This window comes from Homalodisca vitripennis, chromosome 1 (genome assembly GCF_021130785.1).
Source record: "Homalodisca vitripennis isolate AUS2020 chromosome 1, UT_GWSS_2.1, whole genome shotgun sequence".
Classification (NCBI taxonomy): domain Eukaryota; kingdom Metazoa; phylum Arthropoda; class Insecta; order Hemiptera; family Cicadellidae; genus Homalodisca; species Homalodisca vitripennis.
The window spans coordinates 248,629,449-248,656,334 of record NC_060207.1 but is presented as its reverse complement, the minus strand read 5'-3'; the positions used below and the strand labels follow the sequence as shown (position 1 = coordinate 248,656,334).

The 26,886-nt window shown below is 36.8% G+C and overlaps 1 protein-coding gene across 4 annotated transcripts in view; it reads right to left on the bottom strand.

Annotated features, from left to right (window-relative positions):
• Positions 1-22,711, bottom strand: part of LOC124353249 (protein slit) — a 697,541-nt gene extending 674,830 nt beyond the window's left edge. For all 4 annotated transcript variants that reach the window (XM_046803175.1, XM_046803178.1, XM_046803176.1 and 1 more), the window contains exon 1: positions 22,592-22,711. The gene's annotated coding sequence lies outside the window, so the exon portion shown is untranslated. The remainder of the gene's footprint in view (positions 1-22,591) is intronic.
• Between the last annotated feature and the right edge of the window lie 4,175 nt (positions 22,712-26,886).

Here is a 26,886-nt window from a genome sequence, read left to right as displayed (position 1 = left end):
TAAGGTATTGCGGTAATGTGTAGTCAAGTTTATCGTGGTGAACGTTGTTTACAGTAAGGTAAATTATAAACAAGGATTGGGCTGTTGGGATATAAGGTATTGCGAAACGTGTAGTCAAGTTTATCGTGGTGAACGTTGTTTACAGTAAAGTAAATTATAAACAAGGATTGGGCTGTTGGGATATAAGGTATTGCGGTAATGTGTAGTCAAGTTTATCGTGGTGAACGTTGTTTACAGTAAGGTAAATTATAAACAAGGATTGGGCTGTTGGGATATAAGGTATTGCGAAACGTGTAGTCAAGTTTATCGTGGTGAACGTTGTTTACAGTAAGGTAAATTATAAACAAGGATTGGGCTGTTGGGATATAAGGTATTGCGAAACGTGTAGTCAAGTTTATCGTGGTGAACGTTGTTTACAGTAAGGTAAATTATAAACAAGGATTGGGCTGTTGGGATATAAGGTATTGCGAAACGTGTAGTCAAGTTTATCGTGGTGAACGTTGTTTACAGTAAGGTAAATTATAAACAAGGATTGGGCTGTTGGGATATAAGGTATTGCGAAACGTGTAGTCAAGTTTATCGTGGTGAACGTTGTTTACAGTAAGGTAAATTATAAACAAGGATTGGGCTGTTGGGATATAAGGTATTGCGAAACGTGTAGTCAAGTTTATCGTGGTGAACGTTGTTTACAGTAAGGTAAATTATAAACAAGGATTGGGCTGTTGGGATATAAGGTATTGCGTGTAATGTACAGTCATGTAGTATCGTGGTGAACGTTGTTTACAGTAAGGTAAATTATAAACAAGGATTGGGCTGTTGGGATATAAGGTATTGCGGTAATGTGTAGTCAAGTTTATCGTGGTGAACGTTGTTTACAGTAAGGTAAATTATAAACAAGGATTGGGCTGTTGGGATATAAGGTATTGCGGTAATGTGTAGTCAAGTTTATCGTGGTGAACGTTGTTTACAGTAAGGTAAATTATAAACAAGGATTGGGCTGTTGGGATATAAGGTATTGCGAAACGTGTAGTCAAGTTTATCGTGGTGAACGTTGTTTACAGTAAGGTAAATTATAAACAAGGATTGGGCTGTTGGGATATAAGGTATTGCGAAACGTGTAGTCAAGTTTATCGTGGTGAGCGTTGTTTACAGTAAGGTAAATTATAAACAAGGATTGGGCTGTTGGGATATAAGGTATTGCGAAACGTGTAGTCAAGTTTATCGTGGTGAGCGTTGTTTACAGTAAGGTAAATTATAAACAAGGATTGGGCTGTTGGGATATAAGGTATTGCGAAACGTGTAGTCAAGTTTATCGTGGTGAACGTTGTTTACAGTAAGGTAAATTATAAACAAGGATTGGGCTGTTGGGATATAAGGTATTGCGAAACGTGTAGTCAAGTTTATCGTGGTGAGCGTTGTTTACAGTAAGGTAAATTATAAACAAGGATTGGGCTGTTGGGATATAAGGTATTGCGGTAACGTGTAGTCAAGTTTATCGTGGTGAGCGTTGTTTACAGTAAGGTAAATTATAAACAAGGATTGGGCTGTTGGGATATAAGGTATTGCGAAACGTGTAGTCAAGTTTATCGTGGTGAACGTTGTTTACAGTAAGGTAAATTATAAACAAGGATTGGGCTGTTGGGATATAAGGTATTGCGAAACGTGTAGTCAAGTTTATCGTGGTGAGCGTTGTTTACAGTAAGGTAAATTATAAACAAGGATTGGGCTGTTGGGATATAAGGTATTGCGAAATGTGTAGTCAAGTTTATCGTGGTGAACGTTGTTTACAGTAAGGTAAATTATAAACAAGGATTGGGCTGTTGGGATATCAGGTATTGCGAAATGTGTAGTCAAGTTTATCGTGGTGAACGTTGTTTACAGTAAGGTAAATTATAAACAAGGATTGGGCTGTTGGGATATCAAGGTATTGCGGTAATGTGTAGTCAAGTTTATCGTGGTGAACGTTGTTTACAGTAAGGTAAATTATAAACAAGGATTGGGCTGTTGGGATATAAGGTATTGCGGTAATGTGTAGTCAAGTTTATCGTGGTGAACGTTGTTTACAGTAAGGTAAATTATAAACAAGGATTGGGCTGTTGGGATATAAGGTATTGCGGTAATGTGTAGTCAAGTTTATCGTGGTGAACGTTGTTTACAGTAAGGTAAATTATAAACAAGGATTGGGCTGTTGGGATATAAGGTATTGCGGTAATGTGTAGTCAAGTTTATCGTGGTGAACGTTGTTTACAGTAAGGTAAATTATAAACAAGGATTGGGCTGTTGGGATATAAGGTATTGCGGTAATGTGTAGTCAAGTTTATCGTGGTGAACGTTGTTTACAGTAAGGTAAATTATAAACAAGGATTGGGCTGTTGGGATATCAGGTATTGCGAAACGTGTAGTCAAGTTTATCGTGGTGAACGTTGTTTACAGTAAGGTAAATTATAAACAAGGATTGGGCTGTTGGGATATAAGGTATTGCGGTAATGTGTAGTCAAGTTTATCGTGGTGAACGTTGTTTACAGTAAGGTAAATTATAAACAAGGATTGGGCTGTTGGGATATAAGGTATTGCGGTAATGTGTAGTCAAGTTTATCGTGGTGAACGTTGTTTACAGTAAGGTAAATTATAAACAAGGATTGGGCTGTTGGGATATAAGGTATTGCGGTAATGTGTAGTCAAGTTTATCGTGGTGAACGTTGTTTACAGTAAGGTAAATTATAAACAAGGATTGGGCTGTTGGGATATAAGGTATTGCGGTAATGTGTAGTCAAGTTTATCGTGGTGAACGTTGTTTACAGTAAAGTAAATTATAAACAAGGATTGGGCTGTTGGGATATAAGGTATTGCGGTAATGTGTAGTCAAGTTTATCGTGGTGAGCGTTGTTTACAGTAAAGTAAATTATAAACAAGGATTGGGCTGTTGGGATATAAGGTATTGCGGTAATGTGTAGTCAAGTTTATCGTGGTGAACGTTGTTTACAGTAAGGTAAATTATAAACAAGGATTGGGCTGTTGGGATATAAGGTATTGCGAATGTGTAGTCAAGTTTATCGTGGTGAACGTTGTTTACAGTAAGGTAAATTATAAACAAGGATTGGGCTGTTGGGATATAAGGTATTGCGGTAATGTGTAGTCAAGTTTATCGTGGTGAACGTTGTTTACAGTAAGGTAAATTATAAACAAGGATTGGGCTGTTGGGATATAAGGTATTGCGGTAATGTGTAGTCAAGTTTATCGTGGTGAACGTTGTTTACAGTAAGGTAAATTATAAACAAGGATTGGGCTGTTGGGATATAAGGTATTGCGGTAATGTGTAGTCAAGTTTATCGTGGTGAACGTTGTTTACAGTAAGGTAAATTATAAACAAGGATTGGGCTGTTGGGATATAAGGTATTGCGGTAATGTGTAGTCAAGTTTATCGTGGTGAACGTTGTTTACAGTAAGGTAAATTATAAACAAGGATTGGGCTGTTGGGATATCAGGTATTGCGAAACGTGTAGTCAAGTTTATCGTGGTGAACGTTGTTTACAGTAAGGTAAATTATAAACAAGGATTGGGCTGTTGGGATATAAGGTATTGCGGTAATGTGTAGTCAAGTTTATCGTGAGGACTACTATAATGATGACTGCAAGGAGTTATATGAACTATAGTCTGCTCGGTGATGCGTGGCCCCCAAACGATTAATGGACTCGAGTATTCTCGCACGCGCGGCCAGACTCTCCCTAAATTAATTATTTGGCTGAGCCTTAGCGTGGTCTGTCACTCGTGGGTATGGATTTTTCTCATTTCTGTGTCTGTGTCGCTTCACGATATTTAGAAAATGAATTGACCTATAGACTGGAAATTGTTTATGGATCTTTATTTCTATATGAGGAACACTGAGTTTGATTATGGCGTATTTCCCTCCATTGGAAAGCTGTCTGGCTGAGCGTTAGGGAATACTTTACATTTGTCTCATGGGTAACCATGGTGGCAACAAGAAAATAGCTGAATAAATAATTTGTAAAGAAACTCAGTGTACTCATAAGAGATTTTAACATGTAAGGCATTAACACGCGTAGGATAATTATCCCAACAACATTGTGGAGTGTGACTTGGTGAATAGTCTTTTATTATTTAAACACAGGTAAGAAACCTGATTTAATGAACAAAAATCTGAATGTATCATATGGAGAGATTTCAACTGTAGAGTTGAAATTTTGCATGAAAATTCATTTCTACTTAGACAAGAATGAGGTCTATGAAACATCATAGAACTCATTGTTGTCTTGAACAACATGTCCATAGAATTTGGCTGAGCGTCGTTGAAGCTTATCGCTCAGTAGTACTTCACAATTTCTCATTTGCTTGGAGGGAGTTGTAAAAAAGTTTTCCCCTTATTATGGTCTGTCGTTCTATTTTTCAGTAATGAAATTACCTATAGACGTGAGAGTTTCGCTGACCTTCACGAGGCCTGTTGCACAACACGTGGTATGGTGTACTCTTGTCTAGTCACGATGTACTTATAAGGTAAAAATGACATTTTTAGTATACAAATTTATATTTAAATCGTCATTGCACTGACATAACATATTACATGTAAACTGTGTTTAGCAATTTTCATTAGTGTAGTAGGGCCACGGCATAGTATTTTATCCCAGAGAAAGATGCACAAAATCTCATTTCGGGCGCATCACAATATAACATACACATTATTAGTTTTAATTCTTATAAGTGTAAATTATACACTGGCAAAAGCCATTAAAAATAAAAGTGCATACGTTACTGTGATTAAAAGTGGTCATTCTTATTTTCGTAACATTTAAAACCTTTGGAGAAGGGGTTTATAGCCTATACCCCTGCTGTTAGGTATACTGATATACCCCTGTAGAGCTATGGTCTCAAGCTGATCTTAACGGACCAATCTCTACTGAAGAACAGACAAGTCTCTCTATTCTGAACTAAAACTAGTTAAATCTTAAAATATCACCATCAACAAAACGAAACTGGAGGCGTTTACGAACTGTTTCATATCCTAACACATTTATTTTGTCATTGTTCAATATGTTCAGGTCTATATCGCAATGTGAAAATGAAACAAACAAGAGCATAAACATTGCCAACGTCTAAACCCACCATCACCTTCGTTTGTACACATTTGTCGGCGACAAGATCCGACAAGACATTGCTGGTTGAGCTTTATGACACCATTTCATCTGAAATGTCGATACCCGCCTACTCGACAACTGTGTGCACACTGTCCGGCGTCCGCACACTCCCACACACGGCACAAATATCAGAGTTGAGGTAAGCCCTGGAGGTCTATCTACGGTCACCCGTGTGACTACGTGTGGCGGCTACAAGACGAGGAGTAGTCGGTCTGTAATCGACCGCCGTGGACCGGAGTTGAGGTAAGCCCTGGAAGTCTATCCACGGTCACCCGTGTGAGTACGTGTGGCGGCTACAAGGTCGGTCTGAAATCCCGCCGTGGACCGGAGTTGAGGTAAGCCCTAGAGGTCTATCTACGGTCACCCGTGTGGCGGCTACAAAACGAGGAGTAGTCGGTCTGTAATCGACCGCCGTGGACGGAGTTGAGGTAAGCCCTAGAGGTCTATCTACGGTCTGAAATCGAATCGACCACCCGTGGACCGGAGTTCAGGTAAGCCCTAGAGGTCTATCTACGGTTACCCGTGTGGCGGCTACAAAACGAGGAGTAGTCGGTCTGTAATCGACCGCCGTGGACCGGAGTTGAGGTAAGCCCTAGAGGTCTATCTACGGTCACCCGTGTGGCGGCTACAAGACGAGGAGTAGTCGGTCTCTAATCGACCACCGGGGACCGGAGTTCAGGTAAGCCCTAGAGGTCTATCTACGGTTACCCGTGTGAGTACGTGTGGCGGCTACAAGACGAGGAGTAGTCGGTCTGTAATCGACCGCCGTGGACCGGAGTTGAGGTAAGCCCTAGGTTCGCCAGCGTGTCGTGTCTATCTACGGTCACCCGTGTTCAGTACTGTTCTATCTGTATGAGTACGTGTGGCGGCTACAAGACGAAGGGTAGTCGGTCTGTAATCGACCGCCGTGGACCGGACACTGCCCGATATGGCGCGCTCTCGCACGCGTCCCTTCCAAGTTGGCAGTGGTCGAGAGACTCCCGGAATACCAAGTGAAGATGGCTTATCTGAAAATCGTATCTAAAAGCTTTTTTTGTATGTTCTGTAGCTAAACTAGTGGAATTTAGTGTGAATGGCGAACAGTTGGTTAGCACACTGTGACTGCTAGTGTTGATCGTCGGTGTAGAGTGGGGGGGAGGGGGTGGAGGATGAGAGTCTATGTGACACTACACGGTTCGTGGAGGTGTAGATCTGTTACCATTGACATTGAAATCTAAAGATGTAGAGTTGAGATTATTACTTTGCATTTTGTTAATAGTTAATAGTCAAGAGCTATACGTAATACGTCTCTTAAATACTGTGCCTAGGATGTCGATCTGTGTGCAAATCGTGCGAGTTAAGGAGTTTTTTTTTAATTACAAGATATGGTTCTGTTTGGTAATTTAGCAAAGATAAATGCCAAACAGTCCAGAAAATGGCGGTCTTCAGCTTGAGTTCACTCTAGAGGAGGGTTGCGAACTATCAAGAAATAAAAAGTAAATATCGGTCTTCCCTTTAAATGTTGTATGATCCCAGTACATCCAAACAGTGGAGGTCTTCAATCCTTGGAGTTCACTCTAGAGGACGGTTTCGAACTATCAAGAAATAAAAAGTAAATATCCACATGCCTTACCTTTAAATGTTGTATGATCCCAGTACAGTCAGAAAATGGCGGTCTTCAATCCTTGGAGTTCTAGAGGACGGTTGCGAACTATCAAGAAATAAAAAGTAAATATCCACATGCCTTACCTTTAAATGATCCCAGTACATCCAAACAGTCAGAAAATGGCGGTCTCAATCCTTGGAGTTCAATGCGAACTATGAAATAAAAAGTAAATATCCACATGCCTTACCTTTAAATGTTGTATGATCCCATACATCCAAACAGTCAGAAAATGGCGGTCTCAATCCTTGGAGTTCACTCTAGAGGACGGTTGCGAACTATCAAGAAATAAAAAGTAAATCACATGCCTTACCTTTAAATGTTGTATGATCCCCAGTACATCCAAACAGTCAGAAAATGGCGGTCTTCAATCCTTGGAGTTCACTCTAGAGGACGGTTGCGAACTATCAAGAAATAAAAAGTAAATATCCACATGCCATACCTTAAATGTTGTATGATCCCAGTACATCCAAACAGTCAGAAAATGGCGGTCTTCAATCCTTGGAGTTCACTCTAGAGGACGGTTTGCGAACTATCAAGAAATAAAAAGTAAATATCCACATGCCTTAACCTTTAAATGTTGTATGATCCCAGTACATCCAAACAGTCAGAAAATGGCGGTCTTCAATCCTTGGAGTTTCACTCTAGAGGACGGTTGCGACTATCAAAGAAATAAAAAGTAAATATCCACATGCCTTACCTTTAAATGTTGTATGATCCCAGTACATCCAAACAGTCAGGAAAATGGCGGTCTTTCAATCCTTGGAGTTCACTCTAGAGGACGGTTGCGAACTATCAAGAAATAAAAAGTAAATATCCACATGCCTTACCTTTAAATGTTGTATGATCCCAGTAACATCCAAACAGTCAGAAAATGGCGGTCTTCAATCCTTGGAGTTCACTCTAGAGGACGGTTGCGAACTATCAAGAAATAAAAAGTAAATATCCACATGCCTTACCTTTAAATGTTGGTATGATCCCAGTACATCCAAACAGTCAGAAAATGGCGGTCTTCAATCCTTGGAGTTCACTCTAGAGGACGGTTGCGAAACTATCAAGAAATAAAAAGTAAAATATCCACATGCCTTACCTTTAAATGTTGTATGATTCCCAGTACATCCAAACAGTCAGAAAATGGCGGTCTTCAATCCTTGGATTTCACTCTAGAGGACGGTTGCGAACTATCAAGAAATAAAAAGTAAATATCCACATGCCATACCTTTAAATGTTGTATGATCCCAGTACATCCAAACAGTCAGAAAATGGCGGTCTTCAATCCTTGGAGTTCACTCTAGAGGACGGTTGCGAACTATCAAGAAATAAAAAGTAAATATCCACATGCCTTACCTTTAAATGTTGTATGATCCCAGTACATCCAAACAGTCAGAAAATGGCGGTCTTCAATCCTTGGAGTTCACTCTAGAGGACGGTTGCGAACTTATCAAGAAATAAAAAGTAAATATCCACATGCCTTACCTTTAAATGTTGTATGATCCCAGTACATCCAAACAGTCAGAAAATGGCGGTCTTCAATCCTTGGAGTTCACTCTAGAGGACGGTTGCGAACTATCAAGAAATAAAAAGTAAATATCCACATGCCTTACCTTTAAATGTTGTATGATCCCAGTACATCCAAACAGTCAGAAAATGGCGGTCTTCAATCCTTGGAGTTCACTCTAGAGGACGGTTGCGAAACTATCAAGAAATAAAAAGTAAATATCCACATGCCTTACCTTTAAATGTTTGTATGATCCCAGTACATCCAAACAGTCAGAAAATGGCGGTCTTCAATCCTTGGAGTTCACTCTAGAGGACGGTTGCGAACTATCAAGAAATAAAAAGTAAATATCCACATGCCTTACCTTTAAATGTTGTATGATTCCCAGTACATCCAAACAGTCAGAAAATGGCGGTCTTCAATCCTTGGAGTTCACTCTAGAGGACGGTTGCGAACTATCAAGAAATAAAAAGTAAATATCCACATGCCTTACCTTTAAATGTTGTATGATCCCAGTACATCCAAACAGTCAGAAAATGGGCGGTCTTCAATCCTTGGAGTTCACTCTAGAGGACGGTTGCGAACTATCAAGAAATAAAAAGTAAATATCCACATGCCTTACCTTTAAATGTTGTATGATCCCAGTACATCCAAACAGTCAGAAAATGGCGGTCTTCAATCCTTGGAGTTCACTCTAGAGGACGGTTGCGAACTATCAAGAAATAAAAAGTAAATATCCACATGCCTTACCTTTAAATGTTGTATGATCCCAGTACATCCAAACAGTCAGAAAATGGCGGTCTTCAATCCTTGGAGTTCACTCTAGAGGACGGTTGCGAACTATCAAGAAATAAAAAGTAAATATCCACATGCCTTACCTTTAAATGTTGTATGATCCCAGTACATCCAAACAGTCAGAAAATGGCGGTCTTCAATCCTTGGAGTTCACTCTAGAGGACGGTTGCGAACTATCAAGAAATAAAAAGTAAATATCCACATGCCTTACCTTTAAATGTTGTATGATCCCAGTACATCCAAACAGTCAGAAAATGGCGGTCTTCAATCCTTGGAGTTCACTCTAGAGGACGGTTGCGAACTATCAAGAAATAAAAAGTAAATATCCACATGCCTTACCTTTAAATGTTGTATGATCCCAGTACATCCAAATTCAATTTTAGAGAAATACGAAGTACAAAACTTCCACACTTAATGAAGTCAATCGAACAATTCATTTCTCTTCAGACAAATTTATATTCCCTTCCAAACATTTCTGGCTCACCGCAAGACATGTACCAGATGAACACATATCTCGACAATTTACGAGCAAACGCCTTCACAATCCAGTTAGCGATTACAATAATTGTAGCACGAAAGCACGAAGAATGCTGTGCCATCAGCACAATCCAGGTAAGGATTCAATCCAAAGTACTCGGCGGAGTTCTTCCTACGCTACCGACGATCCGCTCGTCAGGACAGATCAGGACAAGTCCGGTCGAGTCTCCGAGTTTGGTGTTTCAGGCAGGACTGCACGTGCCGAACAGGGTGGTCTTTGTGTCCTTCTGTGCTCACTGCTAGTTTATAACCCTACCAATGGCGGGCGACAATCTCTTGATGAGGAATAGCATCCCTATTACCACTTCCAGGAAATGCATCTGACACTATAACATCTAATAATAAACTAATATTCCGTATTATTATCGTGACATAAGAAATTAATTTGGCAAACACATTGTATAACCACCTTCGCGTCTGGTAATTAAATTGACAAAAACCTAAATTTCCTCCTCGTCCATCCATTTATAAACATACCTGTAGCTTTTGCTTCATACTATTTTGCATAAATATACGTATTAGTTCACATGTTATGTTTATGCCCCTTACCTTATACGAGCGACGGCAATCTCTACAAAACCTCTGAAACTGGTGTCAGCTATAACATTTGCGCTATTTAAATCTATAAATAATTAAACTTCTATACATTTCTTTTATATTCGTATTGAATCGTCTGTAAAAAAAAATACCGAATTCTGGTCAAATAATCCAGTATTAGAGTACAAATCCTTTGAATGCTGAACTGATTTCTGATAATTCAGTAGGTTTCGTATTGGTCTTAGAGCTCTCTGAAAGTCATTGTAAATGGTTACATATTTTAGTTAAAAAAGCAAGCCATATAAAATTCTCTTTATAATACAACAGTTAATAGTAAAGTGTACCCTTATTAGAGAAATGTGTCATTGTTGTTAAACCCCCTTCTGAATAATCACTGCAATATGGGTAGTAAATGACAAATTTAAAAATCCTGATGGTTAACTTTATCAATTGATTGAGATTTCAATCGTAGAGTTTTTTAATGTGCAGATTAACACAACAACTGTGACCAAATGAGCTTTATTAATAACTGAAGGAATTGTCTAGTTCATAACTCAGTATCCAAATGACTATATGTAAATTATGTCCAACACGATTTTACAATACTAACATGGTTTATGCCGAGTGGATGATCGATTTTTTGGAATCGTTTTAGAGAGAGTCTACACATTTTGATTATTCATAAGTCAAAATAAGAGTACAACTTAAATATAATTCAAGAGCACGATATTAATTCCAAGATTTGGTGGCCCAATAGTTAACAGAGAACCCTTCTACACGAAGGGGGATGTAGGGAGTCGTGAAGTGTAGACGTCTTACTGGAGATCGATGAAATATGAAACTGGAGTCGCAGGCGGACGCTACGTCGGCGAATAATTGAAGGGAATGGGATTGGGGAGGGGAGGGTGGGAAGGAGGAGGTATGAAAGGCTGTCCTTTCGAATACGATAGAGTTCCCGGCATCAATGCAGATCTACACAACACCGCCAGCAGGGGAATGACCCCTGGACCGGCTCCAAGTAGACAATAAAGGAAAACTTTTCTGTATGTTTTCGCCTTCGATTCGCTAGTGTAAAATATAAAACCCGTACTGGAAGAATGACAATTTCCTTCCTTAATTTTGGGTATAAAGAATAACAAATCGGTTTGATTCAGACGAATTTTAAAATTAAATTAGAATGTTTTGAACAAAATCATAGACATTTCCTCATAAAATAGATTAACTTAAACGTATACATACTTCTCATGAGTGATTCTTCAACAACTAACCTTAAGTTCAAGACTAGAATGTTTAAGAACATACTCGTACGTGACGGAAGGTTTTAAAATAAAAATTTCTGGAACATTTGGTATCACAACGTGTCACTTTTAATGCATAGCTTAACCTGAAGAAGGGAGCAGATACTGAATATCAAAACTGTGTGTTTTTCTCTTCCATAACAATACTTCAGTGTGCATTTCAATGTCCTTTACAAATGTAAAAATACTAGTTTTTATGTTACCTTTGTCTTCATAATTTATGTCGTTTTAGTTCCCATCATGTCCGCTACACAGTGTTAAATCTTGGTACTACTGGTTCAAAAACCAGTGTTTTTTACAACTGTGTTTACTAATGGAATGTGCGGGCTGTATGGGACGAGGCTATAAAAACAAAACCTAACCGTACCGCAGGATTCGGGTTCTTTATCCCGAACGAATAACAGTTAACTGAAACTCGGTAAAAAATTTCCAAAACTTCCTCCACACATACGAATTTTGCCCGCACAAGTACTCATCAAAATGTTAACAAACTGTAGGGAAGTGTTAAATTTGACGACACTCAAAATACGTTAGCGTGTCCTACAGGCTAGGTACGGGCCTAAAGACTATAGTCTTCCGGACTCAAAGGTTTCACAGATATTGTGCCTTCAATAACACAAAGCGTGTCCTACAGGCTAGGTACGGGCCTAAAGACTATAGTCTTTCGGACTTAAAGGTTCACAGATATTGTGCCCTCAATAACATATTATTCCTACGGAAATCCCTACTAAAAACAAAAAAATTTACGTTATTGAAACTGGTTTATACCACGGTTTACAATAACATAAACTTCAAAAGGACATACTGCGAACTGCGAATACTTTCAGAATAAAAAACAATACCTGGAATATTAAAAAAAGGATACGTAAAATATAAATAAACAGATACAGTTCGAGGAAAAGGACGGTTCTTCAAATTCTCTTAAAAGAGTTTTCCATCCCCTCCCTATCATATTCAATTTGAGGAAACGAAAAGTATAAAGAAGGAGACATGTTAAAACGTGAGCTCCTTTAAGGAAGGGAGTGACCCTACAACTGCCTGGAGGACGACACTTAAAGAACGGTAGGGGATGGACGGGGGTCGGACCCCGAAAATCTTTATTAGAAAGAGGGGTCGAGTAGATCTCGATTTAACTCGTTCGCCGCAGGCACAACTTAAGATGTGACAATGCACACAGCATTACTATATTAAATAAAATACCTCAAGTGAATCGTTTTATAAAAAAAAATACCAGCAATTGTAGGCCAGATTAATGAATATTTAACAATGAATAAATAAATATAACAACTATAACTATACTTTATCTCCTTTTGAGGCGATGAATATAATTGTCCCATTAATAAAATATTCATAAATTAATGTATCACCATTTTCACTAACGATACATTCTATTTCCTACTCGCACTGATTAATTTACATATTAATTTATTAATAAAAGCGCTCGAATTTCGTTTCAGTAACTCGCTTCCAGGTGACACAGCGAATTGCATCAAGTGAATTATTTACCAACATTTGTCCTATTCATTTATATTTTAACCGCCACGTCATGTTACGTCGTCAATCGATACCACTTCGATAAGGGAAGTAAACTATTAAAGTAACCGTACGGGGGTATAATACTCTGCAGAATGAAATAGCATTTTTTTTATACAGCAGACATCATGTTGCGTCGTGAATCGATACCAATCGATAAAGGAAGCAATTGATTACAGGAACCCTGGGGGTTTATAATACTCTGCAGAGTGAAATAGAAAGTTGGTTTACACCTCAGACGTCATGTTGCGTCGTGAATCGATATTAATCGATTGGGGAATCAATTAATTAAACCATGGGAGTTTATAATACTCTGCAGAGTGAAATAGAAAGTTGGTTTACACCTCAGACGTCATGTTGCGTCGTGAATCGATATTAATCGATAGGGGAATCAATTAATTAAACCATGGGAGTTTATAATACTCTGCAGAATGAAATAGAAAGTTGGTTTACACCTCAGACGTCATGTTGCGTCGTGAATCGATATTAATCGATAGGGGAATCAATTAATTAAACCATGGGAGTTTATAATACTCTGCAGAGTGAAATAGAAAGTTGGTTTACACCTCAGACGTCATGTTGCGTCGTGAATCGATATTAATCGATAGGGGAATCAATTAATTAAACCATGGGAGTTTATAATACTCTGCAGAGTGAAATAGAAAGTTGGTTTACACCTCAGACGTCATGTTGCGTCGTGAATCGATATTAATCGATAGGGGAATCAATTAATTAAACCATGGGAGTTTATAATACTCTGCAGAATGAAATAGAAAGTTGGTTTACACAGCAGAAGTCATGTCTAGATATCCTCCTTATGTCTTTAGATGAAAACTACGAATTATGATAAAATAAAATGTGTTATAATGTAATGAAAATACTTATACAATGCATCTTGTAAACAGTATTTAAATACCATATGATGGACGAAAGGAAGTGAAAATAAATATATATTTCACAAATAAAAACCTTTTGTTGATTTGTGAACTGCTTCTGGTAACAGTGCCAGCAATTATACAGGGTCAGTTAATTGGCAATTAATCGTAATTGGGCCTATTACGCTAGTTATGGTGCTGACCGTAATTAAAAGACACTTAGATTTTCAATGTTAAGTTCAAGAACATACCAAAGCTTAATAACATAAAATTATTCTATAATAAAACAAAGTACTAACAAACTACTAACCGACAGACTTGGGATTAACTCCGCTAACCAACACTAATTACATTGTAGTAACTAACCAGGTCAAATCCAAGTTGGAGCTATAATTGATATACAAATACTAGTAACTACTGCAGTAATTAGTAGGTCTGTAGTTAGGTTAGAGTAAGCCCAGTTGAGTATGGAGTAAGGCTAACCCGCTGCAAAGCCCTACGCGTCGGGGGGACTAAAAACTTCTGAAACTAATTTTACCAACTTTCCTATTCCAAATAGTTTAAGTCTATAATTAATTAATATTATTTTCATCGGAGAATCAGAAACAAATCTGTTTTTACATATCGAGCATGTACCCACTCCACCAACATTATACAGTGTGTTCCAAATTTTATGGACACAAAAGGAATTTTGGAAACAAAGCTGTGCGTGATAACATGGCCAACAAATTAATATGGCTAAGTCGATTATTGGTTCACTCGCTGCGCTCAAAAAACTGTTTTTGGTCAAAGCTCTCTTATATTGAAACGTTTTTGCGTGAAATCTGCATGAACTTCCTTCTAGTTTTTATATATCAAAAATGTGTCAACACTATCTAGCAGTATCTGTAAAGTTCGAGTAAATTTATTTTAATAGACCGACCATTTTTCCTACCTAATCAAAAGAAAGTAGATTTTTAATGACTTCAAAAATACCATATATACTTTCCAATTGATTTTAATAAAATAATTCATAAAAACCAATTTATTTATTACACAACGGATTATGTAAAGGAACTTTTTTTGATAATTGGTAAACCTGACTGATATTTCACTGCACACATAAACATGGATATTATAGGGCAAGATTATTATTCAAACGACTGTTACTAAAATTTTTCTAGTTTTTTATTAGCCAAATAGCATGTTAGTTTCTAATTGAATCATAATTTATAATTAATAAAAAATACAAATCATCATTAAACAACCTAATTATGGGTGATTTATTCACAAATCATACCGTCTTGTGAACATGTGTGGGTAGCGGAAACTTTTAGGCAGAGTAAAATAAACTGTGCTCAAATTTACTTAGGTTGTTTAATTTTTATTTATTATTTGGAACACACTGTATACTGTGAAGGGTACAGGATTTTCCACATTATAAAGTATTCATGTTTCTTTATAGTTTTCTAACCAAATAATGTGTTTGTCATCTATTGTCTATTATTTATTTATTCTTCATTCAATACTTAATTATTTTTAAGAATAATTGAAAAGAACGTATATGTTGTAAATACTACTGTTGTAAATAAACATTTGAACATTGCAATAATTATTTAAATTCATTTATAGGGGTTACAAAAGAATTACGATGTAAATATAATTTTATGTATCATTGCATTAGAACGTAAATTAGTTAATACAAAATATTAAAACCATTTGCTGACAAATAAACCAATGTCAATACAGAAAAGGGGTGTAATAAAATCCTAAATACTGTAATACGAGTATAAATACAATAACATAACAATAGTTACTTATGTCTAAAATACGGCTAAAATCGTTAATCGTCAAATATAAGAAGTATTCGTATTTTTACCATTTTTAAGTTCCCGCCTTATTTTTGTACGTTAATTTATAATAAACGTACTCCGTAGCTAATATTATTTATATTTGATAATGGTATAGTCGTGCATCCAAGCAAGATAGAAAAATAAAAGGCAAATTAAATGTTTACTTTTGAATTTCTCAGTGATGAAATTCATTAATTGATATTAAATATCGAGATAAATATACTTATAAAGATAAATGTTATCATATTTAGAGTTTGAAGGCAGCCAAGACTAGAATTAGTTAAACCAGGGCTTTATTCATCCGTTTACTTTATCCTAACTCCAAAGCAGAGAAAATCTTGAATTCAATATGACATTCTGCGTCATAATATACTTAAGATAATTGGACAAATTTTTGTTTGCGGTCCCAAATACGAACAGCGGTGAATAAAACTGAGCTCGTATCCCATCACGCCCGACTGACAACACATTTAATATATTTTATTTTATTCCAAGAGATTATTTAAGAGAATGTTTTACGTTATTCTCACTGGGTATTATTCCTGGATTCTAGTTGCTGCAATGTACTTTGTTATAATCCACAGCCTAAATCCATAATCGTATTGCACCATCATCTCTAACACATATTTCAATAATTTACGTTATTCTCACTGGGTATTATTCCTGGATTCTAGTTGCTGCAATGTACTTTGTTATAATCCACAGCCTAAATCCATAATTGTATTGCACCATCATCTCTAACACATATTTCAATAATTTACGTTTTTAAGTAGTAACATTGCACATTTGGATTATAATTCAATCAATTGCCTAAAGGTGTAATACTTATTTAAATTAAATAAGTACGAAATTAAAACACCGTTGACATAAATCAGTTTTACAATATTATAATTCCCGTAACAGTAGGTCTATTGTGTACTTTTACAATTTCCATAACAGGTCAAACCTTTTTCTCTTATTGTTTTTAAAAAGTACTATAAATTAGAAGGTAATCAACCAACCTTAGAAATTATTAATAAACAACATACAACATAGTGAACAATTAATGAAACAACATTTTATAATTCTAGAAGATTTATAATGACGGTGTAGCAATACAAGTTATAATTTGGTTTATATGCATTATAATGGAAATGTCGTCACTATAACTATGTAATGTAGGCTACGAATAGAACTCTAGCGATCTGCACAGAGGAGTCAACTGGAGGCGGAAGTAGTGAAGAGCGAGTAACAGCATCTCAAGTGTAGAGGATCTGCTCTCAGAGAGAGAAGCGCGCTCGTGCATGTGCGTGTGCGTGTGCACATTATCGGCTGTGTAATTGCGCTAGCCCGGCCCTAACCTAACCCTTCTAAATGATATTTAAGCGATGTTTCGCGCCATATTTTCCCTTTTCCCCAGGTGGACCACTCCGCTCCGCCCACGGGAACCTGTGTGACATTTGCTGATAATAGCCCTTTTAAAGGTTCTTGTAATCTTATTCCCTTCGCTCCGTCGCGGGAACCTCTTCCCTTATTAAAAATACTAAATCGCGGCTCGTAAATCAGTTGATAAATTTACAACTTTAGGATTTAAGTTAATTTTAATGTATTTTATAGTAATTATTAGATAAAGTTGAACTACTGTATCTCTCAAAATATCCTTTATAGATATACCTTTAGGCAGTGTCAATTATTCATTTACATGGTTTTTAAAATTACGTTACGCTAATAATAGAGACACTAACATGAATTAGAAATTATGATTAAGATATGCTACTTATTTACAATCATTGACAGATTAGTAAATTTTCTATTTTATTTTATTTGACCTCTTCTCTATAGACCTATTTCGATGTTTTAAGAGGTCAAGCATAACTGACAATGAATTCCGTAACCTATAATAGAGTAAAGATTATGACACATTATTATCTTAAATTATTAACTTTAAGTTTCACGTTTTAGTCCATTCGCTTGCAAGAAAATAACACGAAGGTGTAAATGGTCAAGTACAGGTAAAAGTTATAAATTGGAATATTGTTTCTTTTATTATATAATTTTGTTTAGTTTTATTGAATATTGAAATAAACGTTATATCGACACAATCTTTATATTTTTGAAAGTATACAACTATGCCAATTTCCTTCTTTTAATTTTGTTGCCACCCTTTATCACTAAGTTGTGAAATAATTGAATTGATACTAGTATTGTAAAACTTTTAGAAAAACATACGACAAATTCTAAAATATTTCACATTATTTTTATTCAAATTATTATAAATTGCAATAAAATAGAAAAGATTACTTACAAAACTCGTTTGTTCAGGATTCCTCCTTCTATTCCTGTAAGTCCTTCTGTACAGTTTGCTATTAATCATAAAATTTATTTAAATAAGCTTAACTGGGTTGATGTGTATACAGTAATTTAATTCTGTTTTAGTTTTTGGTTAAACGAATTGAGAAATTGACAAACCCTTTTAATGCGAGTAGCCTAGATTATGTTTTACTGTTATGTCTCCAAATCCGAAAGCAAAAATGAGCTTACAATGATATTTAAAATCTTTATTAGACCATATATTAAATTTATAGCGGACTTGAAGTAGACTAAGAATAGTAGTAGGTCCTAAAGATAAATTAAATACAATTAATATAATTTAATTCTAATAATAATTCAGAATGTTATTTCTGAATGAAAATAGCTTTTATATTCAGTCTACAATTATTTATTGCAGGATCAACCCTAAGGCGTGAAGAAATATACTCGCAGTAAACAGTTTTAGGCGAAAACTTCAAAGAATATGGGTGCTGAGAACTAAACACAAGTTTAATATTTCTTAGACTGTAACCTGAATGTTTGTAAGGAGGACACTGTAAAAGTTGAATATTTTGTTTAGAAATTGTTTCACGCCATATTATGCGAACATGGGTGCTGAGAACTAAACACAAGTTTAATATTTCTTAGACTGTAACCTGAATGTTTGTAAGGAGGACACTGTAAAAGTTGAATATTTTGTTTAGAAATTGTTTCACGCCATATTATGCGTACTAGGAAAAGGTAATTCGAAAATCATTTGAGCAAAATGAACAATTGCAGGTCTGTGCCGAAAACATGCAATTACTGAGTTATTTCAACCCTCCAAATTAGAAGGGTCCGAAGAAATGTCCACTGCTCAAAGAAATGTAACAAGTTCCAATAAAAAGCCAATATAGGCTACGTATTTATTATTGAATTACTTACAAAAGCTTAGTATAGTAAAAGAAATCAATACACATGTATAGCAAACGGTAATTATATGAAGATGCACAAATTAAAATCCAATATTCGTCCAAAAATCTCATGACGGGTGACGGGACTTGAGACTCCTTGATAATTGTGCAGGAATCCAAAATGAGCACGATTCTTGATTACTTATATGTTCCCCCTTTATTGTAACAATGCAAGCGTTGTAAAGAAGCGATGTATTGCTGCAGCTGTTCTGTTGTCAACATAGACTTTAGTGGATCCAAAGTCATGTTTATTAACTTGTCAACTTTCTTGATTACTTATATGTTCCCCCTTTATTGTAACAATGCAAGCGTTGTAAAGAAGCGATGTATTGCTGCAGCTGTTCTGTTGTCAACATAGACTTTAGTGGATCCAAAGTCATGTTTATTAACTTGTCAACTTTCTTGATTACTTATATGTTCCCCCTTTATTGTAACAATGCAAGCGTTGTAAAGAAGCGATGTATTGCTACAGCTGTTCTGTTGTCAACATAGACTTTAGTGGATCCAAAGTCATATCTATTAACTTGTCAACTTTCTTGCAAGCACCGCTTTAAGATTTGTCACCCGAATAAAAGTACATACGAGAACAGCTTCTCGAGAAGTCGCGGTTCAGTTTTTTGAAAGATAACATACATCCGCAATTCTGATGTCCTCTCGTAACGGAAGCCTCGTCAATTATGAAGTTTAAAAAGAAGAGCAATGTCGTTATTGGTTCCAGCCGCAAATTCAGATATGAATTGGTGAATATATCCAATAGTGAAAATGGCTGTATCTCCCACCGCAAGATCTAGCCAGGAACAATGCTCCAGTTGGCTCTAGACTCGCTGGACATCTCGACCACTTGATGTGTCAATTGTCCTCCCCGAAATCTAATAAAACCTCGTTGATTTATTAATGAGTGGAGTCCTCCTCTCTCTCGTCAACTGGAATATTAAATTAACCGTCCGTCGTCCGTCATCTCGGCATCCTCCTCATCCTTCTGTCCATCGCCGGCTATCTTTATTCTTAGTCTCTCATTAGTTACACAAACTACTGTGTACTACATCTACAGTTGACTACAGTTAGAGTAGTGCGTCATCCATAATGCATCTTCAATTCTAAACTGAGATACAGAACTAAGCACTAAGACCACCTGCACTTTAAGGCACTGCCAATCCATTTCTATAAAGCCTGATTTGTACATATTGTCAAATTCTGTTTATTCTCAGAATAGTTTTTCATAATTGTTAAATGTAAACAAAATTTCCCACCTGAAGGACTGAAGAAATCAGATTTGGCGGACATCTAAGTTTTATATAGAGAGCACAATCTTTAACAATAAAAGCAAGAACGTGTATGCTACTTCACTGGCATAATATGAATTTAAAACCAGTTTAAAAGTAGTTCACTAAACTTCACCAAGTTTCTATTATTCTAGGTAATTCAATCATGCTAGAATAATAATTACCTATTGAATAATTAATTATTAATAATAATTAATTCAATCATGTAATTTAAACATGACTAATTACGTTTGTGTAATTTGAATACTTTTCGCAATGTTGTTGTGTGTGAAGATGTAATCAAATTATTTTAATTCAAAATATCATATTTTAAAAACCAACTCACAATTGTTTAAATGATAACAGGATTTCAATAATTTACAATCGTTATAAGTTACAAAAGACATAACACAATTTCACACAACTTGTGATTGTGATTCTCGTACTCGTGATTGTGCTCGGGACTTGCATCCTGTGCAGTGACAACGCTTGGACTATACTCCAATACAGCTTTTGGGTGTCTGAATCCTTTTCTTACCCTTCTTTTCTTCTTTACAACTGTTACAAATATACAAATAAAGTTTGTCGATATAATTATCAGATATAAACAATAACTGATTTCGGTTTTTAATATAAACGAATGTTATAAGTGCCGGTACACGTGACTGCCGCCGCGCCGCATCATACAGTTGGCGTCCCAATTGGATATTTGTCACTTTGACAAAAATTAAAAGTTTAATAAAACCACAAAACAATAATTAGATTGTCAGTTTAGGTACAAACTGGAGTAATGTGAGTTGTGCGGCGAGGAGAACGGCGGGAAGCGTCGCGTCGGCCTTCTAAACCCGCATAACGCGATGGTCGTAAGAGTATATATAGACAAATATATTGTTGTAAAACATTACAACGCGATTAAATAATTATATATTTATTTACTAGTAGCTAATAATGGAGAAGCAATATTATCCATAAGTATTTCAATTAAATATGTAGCTTTGTATTACTCTCTGAAATAAAAAGTTATGTAGGGTAGATATGAAGAATTTCAAGATATAAATTTGGCATTTATATCTATTGAAAAATGTAATCTCGAACAAGTGCGGAAATATATATGGGTAATTGACAATTAGCCAATTAATTAGAAATTTCAAATTAGTAGTTCTAAATTCGTATTCTGATCAGAATAAAATTATTTTAGTTAGTTCAGCCTTTCTTTTTTAATATTTTAATCTGCCACTGGAGTATTAAGCACAAGTATACAGGGTTCATACAAAGTCTAGAGATCCCCTGTTAATATTGTATCGCCTCACGGTAGAATAAATAAAACTATGCATACGTTTATGTCATATTATGAAGTACTTTTTGAGCATAATTACTATTTAGTTCATAGACCCAAAATGGGGATTTTGGAGGAAACTAAAAAAATTAAACGATAAGCTCCCGATAAGCTCCCAACGAGTGAGCTCTCATTTTGAAGGTAATAAAAGAAAACTATACATCTAGAAGTCAGAATGAACTACTGTACTTAACTGCCCCGAAACACATTTGCTGAGTTTCATCGCAGTTTGCAGTAATTGCGAATATAAGACTTTATAAACTATATTACAATACACTGTTCAAACGTTCTACATATCTCGATTATTCATCAGATTATCGTATAATTTTTAGGCGTCATTTCTCAGTAGTACAAATACATTTTACTCTCTGCATGTTTAAACTATCAATTTTGTTGACATCCGACTAATTAGGTTTAATTGTTTAATGCCTTAAATTCGTTTAGTGTTAAGAACTTATTCCGTAATCGAACAATAGATTGGATTTTAATTATTTTCAGCACGCGTAACTTAGTTCTTTAATATTGCTAAAGTAATAGAACTAAAGTACTAAGTACTAAAGTATAATTTATTGCTTACTGCATTTTAGGACACTCACGTTTATTAAGCAGGGCATTTCTAACTAAACTATCGTTATGGAAACTTGCTATTATAATGACATCACAGTTGCTTAATTTTGTTAAGTCGTTTTTCACCTATGTTGAATGTTTTTACGTTATAATAATCCGAATTATACACAGTTTTAGATCATAAAAGATAAGAGAAATCATCAATTATCATGGGAATGTTGAATTTGCTAAAAGATTACTAAAAAAAAGCAGTTAAAGACCTTCGGACAAGTACTTTTTTAAGTAATCAGTCTCTATCAATTGTCAACGACAAAGGTCGGATACGATGGCATCTACGCAACTTTTCTTTAAATAAAATTCTTAAAGATAAACTGTAAATATTGCAGGATGGGAAAAGGCAGAGATAAATGATTCTGGTCCAAGATATTTCCGCACCGCTATCCTCTCTGGAACACACTATCTCGCTTAGGGTGCAAAGGTTACTCACACTCTCTCGGCATCCTTGGGCAGATTCCTAGGGGACCTGTGTGAGTCCGCGGTGAGAACAGTCCACCGTCAGCCCCGAACACGAACATGCCCACGGGCACCTGGTGAGCTCGCCGGCTCCACCGTGTCCCTGTAGGATGATTGGATGTCCACCGATCCTGGGGGAACTGCCGATGTCGTTTCCTGACCCCGAGACTCCCGCTGCCCCGAACAAAATCATCAGCAACACTCTCAACTCCATCGTGAGCCCGCACTTACATCATCACTGAGCACGCGACGCGAGAGCTGTGTTCCGGAGCCACTGGACGCGAATGTTCACTGTACGCTGTCCCTAGACCGACTGCCGCCGGGTGCCGCCGCTACTTCTCGCCAGACGGCGCGCTCTCGCACTAGCGTCGTTCGTCCACCCGCCGCCAGAATGCGTTCTTCTCAAACACCCTCACCACGACCACACTACAATACTGTACACCAGCTTTATATTCATTCTTTCATTTCAGTTGACCACTCACTAAACATATTAGTAAGACTACTTGTCAAAGACGGAAATTTGATCCCAGTCATGATTATGTAACGTCACAGAATGAGTTAATACAAGCTGACTCGTACATGTAATTGGACACATCTACGCGTACAACAAAATACAGTAGAGCGTCGATTATCCGAAACAATTGTTGCAAGGAGGTTTTCGGATAAACGAACATCACTGTAAAAAAGTCTAGTTTTTTTACTGAGGGCAGGGGAATGGGTGGGACAGCAAAAAGAATCACATTTTAAAACTAGAACACGCAATAGCAACTTTTAATATCACACGAAAGTATAAAATATTATGTGAAGGTAACATATAAAGTAGGGATTGCACATAAAGTAAATACAATTTTGACTCAGTGACTTAGATATCGTAGAAACAGTATAACATTTACTTCAAATAAGATAAAATAGGAATAGTACAAAGTAAACCCAAAATTAGATACATACGATAAAACAGTACAAAATTAACTTAAAAGAAAAAGTTGAACATGTTTGTTTGTTTCATCTTTGACACCAATTTTTGCCTCTAAGTCTCGTAGGCGTTTTAAAGACAACAACTGTTTATCGTGCTGTTTATCGACAACATCACATCCATCTTACTTTTCCAACCATTTATTACCAGTCTCAAAGCACTGGAAGGTTTGGTCGGACCAATTTCAACCGAGGCGTTATTATTTTTATTATCGTCTTCATCAATGTCATCTGTAGGATCTTGTACCTGCACTTATATATCGTCCGTCATCTGTCAACAGGATTATCCGCATCACACTGTAGGCACTCATTGATGTTTTCTTGGGTCACATTCTTCAAATCCTGAAGACTCATTCAACAGCTCAGCCACTTCTGAAACAAAGGTATTATTTCTCGGTTCTTCAGGTGTAGGCCTAGTTTCAGAGTCAAATGTTGGGCAAAGGTTGTTCCAGGCATTTTAGGGAAGTCTTTGACATTAGCCCACGCTTCTGCAGCCATGTAAACAGCATCATTTAAGTTAATATCTTTGTAGATTTATCAATTCATCAATTAGTACACTACGAAGCAATGCTTTTCTGTAGTAACACTTGAAGGCCTCAATCACTCCCTGGTCCATGGTTTGAAGGATTGAGGTACCATTCGGTGGCAATAAAACCACCTTAAACTTTGTATCTTCTCTCTCAAGTTGAAGGTTTGAGGGATGAGTCGGAGCACACTTCCAGTATCCCCAGTTTTCATGTGATGTTTTTTAACCTTTGGAATGAATACACTGTTATATCATTCAATAAATATTTTAGTATCCATCCACGAGTTTTTTTGTTTTTATAGATAAACGAAAGTTTTATTATTCCTTTAATCCAGGCGCTGCCATTTCTTTTTGAGAAATAAGGGATTTGGTCGGCATTTTCTGCCAATATAACCCGGTTTCGTCTGCATTGTAGACGTTACTATCCTTATATCCCTCGTCTACAAGAAAACATTTAGAAACTTCTTTGAAGTTTTCAGCAGCGTCAGTGTCAGCTGACAGTTTTCCCCCTGAATGTCTATCTCCCTAATCCCATGCCTGGATTTAAATCGCTTCAGCCAACCAGTGGAAGCTTTGAAATCGTTGCTACCCCCTAGTTTGTTGTTCATTTCCAATGCTTTTTTGCAAATCAAAGGACCACTTATGGGTTGGCCTTGGCCTCTTACCTGCATAAACTGCAGTGTCCAAGTCCTGCAAGCTGCCATCTTCACGGTCTAGTACACACGCCTTGTGATAGATTCACTGTTCTTCTCGATGTCAGTTAGTGTTGAATTCCCGCCGCCAAACTCCCGAGCTAAGCTTGACCCACTTGAGTTTTTTTAATCGATCAAGGTATTAAGTTTGTCGGATAATCTGAGAACAACACGTTTACGTTTTACCGACATTGCTACGAGTAGAAGTCACAAAGCACAACGAATAATGGCACACAGGTTTAAACAACACTGATTTCAGTGGCACAAAGTGAGGTTAGGTGTACGTGGAACAGTGGAATGGTGGATTGTGTCGATCGAGCGCAGCGCTACGCTGCATGTGCTCCTGCCGGCCGGTTGCCCGACTCTGAATGAAATTTTCCTTGATTTTCAACAATACAACCGATGCCAACGATGCGAAGGAACAAGTGACGGATGCACGGATGCACAAGACCACACAACGCCATCTATGATCCGGCGACAATAAGAGCCTTCATAATCATAATATACGACCCGAATCGGATAGGGCTGACCAATCGTACAATTTTAGTTGGATTTGGCTTTCGGATTACTGACTTTCTGATAGTCGACGCTCTACTGTAATTCCTAAAAACTGATGATTTTGAATTGGGGTAAGTATACATTATCTGAGAGGCAAATGTTGTAAATATAGTCAAATCTATATAAACAACAATTTTAATAAATTTGATAATGCTAATACAGTAAAAATCTTCACTGGTGTACTTAGCTCCCTTGTCCCCCTACAGTCACGCAACTGAGATATCCCACTCATGTATTACTGCCCTAATATGTTTTGTGATCTAAATAGTGTGAAAATATATACATTTCTATTACTTTAATTAAATATAAAAAAATTATTCTTAATATATTACTTTAAGTAACACTCTTAAGTAACTCTCTGCATCTGGCAGGTAGAAAATGTTTGTTAAAATTATCCTAACTAGCCTGATCTATTTATTCTGGTCGTATTGTGTGTGTGTGTGTGTGTGTGTGTGTGTGTGTGTGTGTGTGTGTGTGTGTGTGTGTGTGTGTGTGTGTGTGTGTGTGTGTGTGTGTGTGTGTGTGTGTGTGTGTGTGTGTGTGTGTGTGTGTGTGTGTGTGTGTGTGTGTGTGTGTGTGTGTGTGTGTGTGTGTGTGTGTGTGTGTGTGTGTGTGTGTGTGTGTGTGTGTGTGTGTGTGTGTGTGTGTGTGTGTGTGTGTGTGTGTGTGTGTGTGTGTGTGTGTGTGTGTGTGTGTGTGTGTGTGTGTGTGTGTGTGTGTGTGTGTGTGTGTGTGTGTGTGTGTGTGTGTGTGTGTGTGTGTGTGTGTGTGTGTGTGTGTGTGTGTGTGTGTGTGTGTGTGTGTGTGTGTGTGTGTGTGTGTGTGTGTGTGTGTGTGTGTGTGTGTGTGTGTGTGTGTGTGTGTGTGTGTGTGTGTGTGTGTGTGTGATATTAATATTTGATATATTGATCAACGTTTAACTAATTATCATTAGTCAATGTCATAATGTCATTAATTAGTCACTGTAAGTGCACATTGTATGAATGGAACATGGTAGTGTCTAGAATGAATATTGCGTATATAAAAGAGACGGGATACTCCCACGACGCTTTCATCAATTTCACCACCATTGTTGTTACAATGAAGACTCACAAGTAAAAATGGCGACTCCGATTGCTGAATGCTGAAAGTATCCTAACGTAATGGTCCTTATAATATAATACCCATACAACACCATTATTGTTACAATGAAGACTCACAAGTAAAAAATGGCGACTCTGCTTGCTGAATGCTGAAAGTATCCTAACGTAATGGTCCTTATAATATAATACCCATACAACACCATTATTGTTACAATGAAGACTCACAAGTAAAAAATGGCGACTCTGCTTGCTGAATGCTGAAAGTATCCTAACGTAATGGTCCTTATAATATAATACCCATACAACTTATATAGTGCATATTTTACTGTGTCTAAGGTAGACCTTAAGTATGAAACCGTTACGATTATTACAAGTTGTCAAAACTCGTTGACTAAATTATCGAAAATACTTTAATCTGTGTTACACTCATGCACAATAA